Below are 8,005 nucleotides of genomic sequence, written 5' to 3' on the forward strand. Positions count from 1 at the left end.
ATGCAGTCACCAAGACTGATGCCCACCCTTTGCCAAGAACAGATGAGTTGGTGGATAAACTGGGTTCCGCCAAGTCCCTCAGCACATTTGACTTGACTTCAGGCTATTGGCAAATAGCCCTGACAGACCATGCCAAGGAGAAAACTGCATTTTCTACCCCCGTTGGCTTATACCAGTGTAAGGTAATGCCTTTCGGATTGAAAAATGCACCTGCTACATTTCAACGGATGGTAAACCAGGTTCTGAAGGGGATGGAGGACTTCTGCATGGCATACTTGGATGATATAGCAGTGTTCAGCAATTCCTGGGAAGAACATGTAACCCACCTAAGAGATTTTTTGTAGGCTCTTGGACGAGCCAATCTGACCATAAAGGCGAGTAAATGCCAAATTGGACAGAGTAAGGTAGTCTATCTTGGACATGAGGTAGGAGGTGGAGAAATAAGGCCTTTGCTCAGTAAGATTGAAGCTATGCAAAATTGGACAACACCTACTACTCAGACCAAGGTGAGAGCCTTCTTAGGTCTTACTGGGTATTACAGGAATTTCATTGAGAACTATGGGACCATAGCTTCTCCTCTGAATGTCATCTCCTCCCCCAAATTTCCTAAAAAGGTTAGATGGAACGAGGAGTGCAATCAGGCTTTTGAAAACCTGAAAAAGGCTCTTTGCCAAGCCCCAGTACTCAGACACCCTGATTAACACCAAACTTTCATTGTGCAGACAGATGCTTCGAATGTAGGAATAGGTGCAGTACTCAGTCAACTGGATGGGAAAGGTAGGGAGCACCCCGTTTGCTTCATCAGCCGCAAGCTGAAGGATCCGGAAACAAGGTGGGCAACAATCGAAAGAGAGTGCTTTGCTATCGTGTGTGCTCTGAAGAAGTTTAGGCCATACTTGTATGGTTCTACTTTTGTCATTCAGATTGACCACCAACCCTTGAGATGGTTAATGCAAATGAAAGGGGAAAACCCAAAACTACTGAGATGGTCGCTCTGCCTGCAAGGGTTTGATTTCAACATTGAGCACAGGTCAGGGTGTCACCACCAAAATGCTGATGGTCTCTCTAGGATGTATATCATCGACTAGAGGTATGAGATTCATCCAGGAGTGGATTAAATCCTCCTGTCCCTTAGTCTGGGGGGGGGGGGCGAGTGTTAGGGAGAATTCTCTGTTTAGGCTGAATTTCCGAACCTAGTGAGTCCCCCAGCAGCTTTGCTGGATTTCTGGAGTTTGTTTTTTTCCATCCTGCCAAGAGTGAGACTCTTTTCTCCCACTCCTGGACATGAATGTGGTTAATTCCTTTGAATGTCAATGTGCTCTATGAGCTATGGGGTCTTTTACTCCATAGGGTCTCATGTGTTTTGCTATGTGTGTTACACCGCACCCTCCGTGCCGTAACACTGGGGTGTCCTAGAGGATCCCCATCATAGACTCCATACCCTGGGACTGACTACTGTCTCCTAGGGCATGTAAAGTCACCATTGGCTTTACTAGACCTAAATTTACTAACAGAACTAATACAAACCATCCTATTGTGGACGTACTGGTAGGGGTAATTCGATTACCCCTGGGTCTGTTATTCGAGGGGGCACTGTACCCGTCCCCCCTCGTCGAGTTTTGGCTGGTGGCAGTGGAAACTACTTGTTATATTCGACCCCAAATATAATTCTATGGGATTCTTCCCATTGTTGGGGGCTAATACTTTTTCCCGTTAGTCCCTAACATACCGCCGGTTTATTTGTCTTAAATAAGTCTAACGGTTGGTATTTTCTGCCAGAACTCAGTTTTTAAAATGGCGTCTGTGTTCGCCTCTGTAACTCCGAACCAAAGGTTGAACCCTTTTGTTCCACTTTTGGCGGGCTTCTGCACAGAAGCCCTCCAAAGTGGTGCCATTCTGTCTGGGTACCACAGTGGGTGTGGGAGGGGGTTTCGGCACCCTGGACCGAGTTGCCTTGCCAACTCAAGTCGCACTCTGGTGTGATTGGCCCAAGTGATGAGCCACCCGCTCACCACTTAGCGTGGTTTGATTGACAGCTAGGCTGAATGAATGGGGGTTTTCTGCATAAAAGCAGGGCTTTTGGGACTGGATCTTCAGAAGTCGCCACATGACCTAAGAATCCGACGAGGGTAAAGCTAAGCCGACCTGCAACAACGACACCTCCGGTGGAGCCCTGCTGAACCGACTTACCACTTCCAAACGACAGAGGAGATCTCCCGGCCGGATAGCCACTAACCACTGTACCGCGACCAAAAGGTGGTGCCTTGTGACGGAGCACTCCACGGCTGGTCTCTTCCCTGGTGGTGCAGCGATCTTCAACTTTCTTTCAATGACAAGAGCATCTTATCGTTTGGCAAAGCCCCGACTTGCATCCACCACCAGGAACAACTGCCCCCGCCGGAGCTGTCTCTGCACTTAAAAGGTACCGTGTCCGCCTGGTTGCCCTTGTGACAGTTAGCATGAGGTGTCTTAATCGTTACCTTTCCCTTGGGTCACCTCCAGACCTTCTTAACTTGTGGTTCTAAACTGGTCCAACCTTTCTGTGACAATTTGCTACAAAGACTCGAAATGCATTTCCACTGTGATACTTTTTGGGACATATCGCCTTGCCTCTCTCCGAGTGGGCCTGGCCTCTGACTTTGTAATCGACAGTAGACCCTGCCTTACTTGTCTTGCATTTGCTTCGAAAACGTGTTGGTACCGAGTTGGTTTCATACCCTGCCTTTTCTCTCCCGTTCTAACGAATATTAGAGTGCCATCTGGGTTAAAGCATTCACCTCTGTCTGCAAATAAGTGGTGCCATTGAACCTAGACTTGTCGAAATATTGTTAGAGGATTGAGATACTTATAGTAATTATGATTGAAGTTGTTTGCCGTATTAGTGCCAGTGTGTTTTCATAGATGTGTCTTTAAAATAAATAATTATATATCTTTACATCCAAGCTCTGTTCCGTGTCTGCTTGATCTACTGTGCAAATTGCCCTATTTTGTATACTCCACATACTGCCTAACTTTTCTTGAGAGAAGTCTGACTGCTCAGCCACAGCTACCAAGTGAATCTGTGTCGTACAGGCGGCTACCAAGCGGGTTTACTGCCAAACACCTGTAGGCCTAACTCTTTTGCAGTGGTCCCAGAGGGAACTGCACAGGTTTCCGCTTAACGGAGACACAGGGCATGAGCAGGGGGTGGGGGGAAGGAAGACACGGGGCATGAGCGGGGGTTGGGGGGTACAGGAGGGAGACACAGGGCAAGAGCGGGGGGTGGGGGAGGAAGAAGGGAGACACGGGGCATGAGCGGGGGGTGGGGGAGGAAGAAGGGAGACATGGGCATGAGTGGGGGGTGGGGGGAAGAAGGGAGACATGGGGCATGAGCGGGGGGTGGGGGGGAAGAAGGGAGACACAGGGCATGAGCGGGGGTGGGGGGGGAGAAGGAAGACACGGGGCATGAGTGGGGGTGGGGGGGAAAAGAAGGGAGACACGGGGCATGAGCGGGGGGTGGGTCCCCCGTGGGTCCCCCCCGCCCCCGCTCATGCCCCACGTCTGCCCTGTTCTAACAGGACAGACACGGGGCATGAGCAGGGGGTGGGGGGGAAGAAGGGAGAAACGGGGCATGAGAAGGCGTGGTGGGGAAGGAAGACACGGGGCATGAGCGGGGGTGGGGGGTGGAAAGAAGGGAGACACAGGGCATGAGCGGGGGGTGGGGGGGAGAAGGGAGACACGGGGCATGAGCGGGGGGTGGGGGGTACAGGAGTGAGACACAGGGCAAGAGCGGGGGTGGCGGGGTACAGGAGGGAGACACGGGGCATGTACGGGGGGTGGGGGGAACAGGGCAGACATGGGGCATGAGTGGGGGGTGGGGGAGGAAGAAGGGAGATATGGGGCATGAGTGGGGGGTGGATGGGATGAAGGGAGATACAGAGCATGAGCGGGGGGTGGGGGGAAGAAGGGAGACCTGGGGCATGAGCGGGGAGACACAGAGCATGAGCGGGGGGTGGGGGGAAGAAGGGAGACACGGGGCATGAGCGGGGGGTGGGGGGAAGAAGGAAGACACAGAGTATGAGCGGTGGGTGGGGTGGAAGAAGGGAGATATGGGGCATGAGCAGGGTGGGGGGTACAGGAGGGAGATAAGGGGCAAGAGCGGGGGTGGGGGGTACAGGAGGGAGACACGGGGCATGAACGGGGGTGGGGGGAAGAGGGCAGACACGGGGCATGAGCGGGGGGGTGGGGGAGGAAGAAGGGAGACACGGGGCATGAGCGGGGCGTGGGGGGAAGAAGGGAGACATGGGGCATGAGCAGGGGGTGGGGGGAAAGAAGGGAGACACAGGGCATGAACGGGGGTGGGAGGAAGAAGGGAGACATGGGGCATGAGCGGGGGGAAAGAAGGAAGACATGGGGCATGAGCGGGGGGTGGGGGGTACAGGAGGGAGACACAGGGCATGAGCGGGGGTTGGGGTGAAAAGAAGGGAGACACGGGGAATGAGCAGGGAGTGGGGGGGAAAGAAGGGAAAGAAGGGAGACACGGGGCATGAGCAGGGTGTGGGGGGAAGATGATAGACACGGGGCATGAGCGGGGGGTAGGGAGGGAAGAAGGGAGACACAGGGCATGAACGGGGGTTGGGGGGGGAAGAAGGGAGACACGAGGCATTAGAAAGGGGTTGGGGCAAAGAAGGGAGACACAGGGCATGAGCGGGGGGTGGGGGAAAGAAGGGAGACACGGGGCATGAGCGGGGGGTGGGGGGAAGAAGGGAGACACGGGGCATGAACAGGGATGGGGAAGAAGGGAGAGACGGGGCAATTGCGGGGAGTGGGGGGGAAGAAGGGAGACACGGGCATGAGCAGGGGGTGGGGGGAGAAGGAAGACATGGGGCATGAGCGGGTTGGGGGTGAAGAAGGGAGACACGGGGCATGAACGGGGGGTGGGGGGGAAGAAGGGAGACACGGGGCATGAGCAGGGGGGGTGGGGGGGAGAAGGAAGACACGGAGCATGAACGGAGGGTGGGGGGAAGAAGGGAGACATGGGGCATGAGTGGGGGCTGGGGGGGAGAAGGGAGACACAGGCATGAGCGTGGGTGAGGGGAAGAAGGGAGACACAGGGCATGAGCGGGGGGTGGGGGGAAGAAGGGAGACACGGGGCATGAGCTGGGGGTGGGGGGGGAGAAGGGAGACACGGTGCATGAGCGGGGGTGGGGGAAAAGAAGGGAGACACGGGGCATGAGTGGGGGTGGGGGTGGAAAGAAGGGGGACACGGGCATGAGCAGGGGGTGGGGGGAGAAGGGAGACACAGGGCATGAGCGGGGGGTGAGGGGGAGAAGGAAGACACGGGGCATGGGTGGGGGTGGAAAGAAGGGAGACACGGGGTATGAGCAGGGTGTGGGGGGAAGATGATAGACACGGGGCATGAGCGGGGGGTAGGGAGGGAAGAAGGGAGACACAGGGCATGAACGGGGGTTGGGGGGGAAGAAGGGAGACACAGGCATGAGCAGGGGGTGGGGGGAGAAGGAAGACATGGGGCATGAGCGGGTTGGGGGTGAAGAAGGGAGACACGGGGCATGAACGGGGGGTGGGGGGAAGAAGGGAGACACGGGGCATGAGCAGGGGGGTGGGGGGAGAAGGAAGACACGGAGCATGAGCGGAGGGTGGGGGGAAGAAGGGAGACATGGGGCATGAGTGGGGGCTGGGGGGGAGAAGGGAGACACAGGCATGAGCGTGGGTGAGGGGAAGAAGGGAGACACAGGACATGAGCAGGGGGTGGGGGGAAGAAGGGAGACACGGGGCATGAGCTGGGGGTGGGGGGGAGAAGGGAGACACGGTGCATGAGCGGGGGTGGGGGAAAAGAAGGGAGACACGGGGCATGAGTGGGGGTGGGGGTGGAAAGAAGGGAGACACGGGCATGAGCAGGGGGTGGGGGGAGAAGGGAGACACAGGGCATGAGCGGGGGGTGGGGGGGAGAAGGAAGACACGGGGCATGGGTGGGGGTGGAAAGAAGGGAGACACGGGGCATGAGTGAGGGGTGGGGGGAGAAGGGAGACACGGGGCATGAGCGGGAGGTGGGGAGAAGAAGGGAGACACAGGGCATGAGCGGGGGGTGGGGGGAAGAAGGGAGACACGGAACATGAGCGGGGGGTAGGGGGAGAAGGAAGACACAGGGCATGAGCGGGGGTGGGGTGTGGAAAAAAGGGAGACAAGGGGCATGAGCGGGGGGTGGGGGGTGAGAAGGGAGACACAGGGCATGAGCGGGGGTGGGGGGAAGAAGGGAGACACGGGGCATGAGCGGGCAGTGGGGGGGAAAGAAGGAAGACACGGGGCATGAGCAGGGGGGTAGGGGGAAGAAGGGAGACACGGGGCATGAGCGGGGCGTGGGGGGTACATGAGGGAGACACAGGGCAAGAGCGGAGGGTGGGGGAGTACAGGAGGGAGACACGGGGCATGTGCGGGGGGTGGGGGGAACAGGGCAGACATGGGGCAAGAGCAGGGGATGGGGGAGGAAGAAGGGAGACACGGAGCATGAGCTGGGGGTGGGGGGAACAAGGGAGACATGGGGAATTAGCGGGGGTGGGGGAAGAAGGGAGACACGGGGCATGAGCGGGGGGGAAGAAGGAAGACACGGGGCATGAGCGGGGGGTGGGGAGTACAGGAAGGAGACACGGGGCATGAGCAGGGGCGGGGGGTACAGGAGGTAGACACGGGCATGAGCGGGGGGTGGGGGAACAGGGCAGACACGGGGCATGAGCGGGGGTGGGGGGAAGAAGGGAGACACGGGGCATGAGCAGGGGCGTGAGGGGGAAGAAGGGAGACATGGGGCATGAGCGGGGGGTGGGGGGGAGAAGGGAGACACAGTGCATGAGCGGGGGAAGGAGGGAGACACTGGGCATGAGCGGGAGGTGGAGGGAAGAAGGAGACGTGGTGCATGAGCGGGGGGTGGGGGGGTAAGAAGGGAGACATGGGGCATGAGCCGGGGGTGGGAGGGGAGAAGGGAGACACGGGGCATGAGCGGTGGGTGGGGGGAAGAAGCGAGACACAGTGCCTTAGCGGGGGCTGTGGGGGGAAGAAGGGAGACACTGGGCATTAGCGGGGGGTGGGGCGGGGTGTGGCCCCCACCCCCACTCATGCCCCGTGTCTGCCCTGTTCCAACAGGACAGACACGGGGCATGAGCGTGGGGTAGGGGGGAAGAAGGGAGACATGGGGAATGAACGGGGGGTGGGGGGAGAAGGAAGACATGGGGCATGAGTGGGAGGTGGGGGAAGAAGGGAGACATGGTGCATGAGCGGGGGGTGGGGGTGAAAGAAGGGAGACATGGGGCATGAGCGGGGGGTGGGTTGGGAGAAGGGAGACACGGGGCATGAGCGGTGGGTGGGGGAAGAAGCGAGACACAATGCATTAGCGGGGGTGGGGGGGAAAGAAGGGAGACACTGGGCATAAGCGGGGTGTGGCCCCACCCCCGCTCATGCCCCGTGTCTGCCCTGTTCCAACAGGACAGACACGGGGCATGAGCAGGGGGTAGGAGGAAGAAGGGAGACACGGGGCATAAGTGGGAGGTGGGTGGGAAGAAGGGAGACACAGTGCATGAGCGGGGGTGGGGGGGAAGAAGGGAGACTCGGGGGGTGGGGGGGAGAAGGAAGACACGGGGCATGAGCAGGGGGCGGGCGTGAGAAGGGAGGCACGGTGCATGAGCAGGGGGTGGGGGGAAGAAGGGAGACACGGTCATGAGCGGGGGGGTGGGGAGGAAGAAAGGAGACACGGGGCATGAGCGGGGGGTAGGGGGTACAGGAGGGAGACACGGGGCAAGAGCGGGGGGTGGGGGGTACAGGAGGAAGACACAGGGCATGAGTGGGGGTGGGGGAACAGGGCAGACACGGGGCATGAGCGGGGGGAGGAAGAAGGGAGACACGGGGCATGAGCGGGGGTGGGGGGAAGAAGGGAGACACAGGGCATGAGCGGGGGGAAAGAAGGGAGCCACAGGGCATGAGCGGGGGGTGGGGGGAAAAAGGGAGACACGGGGCATGA

The sequence above is a fragment of the Ambystoma mexicanum genome, chromosome 4q (assembly GCF_040938575.1).
Source record: "Ambystoma mexicanum isolate Mex_15411 chromosome 4q, UKY_AmexF1_1, whole genome shotgun sequence".
NCBI lineage: Eukaryota > Metazoa > Chordata > Amphibia > Caudata > Ambystomatidae > Ambystoma > Ambystoma mexicanum.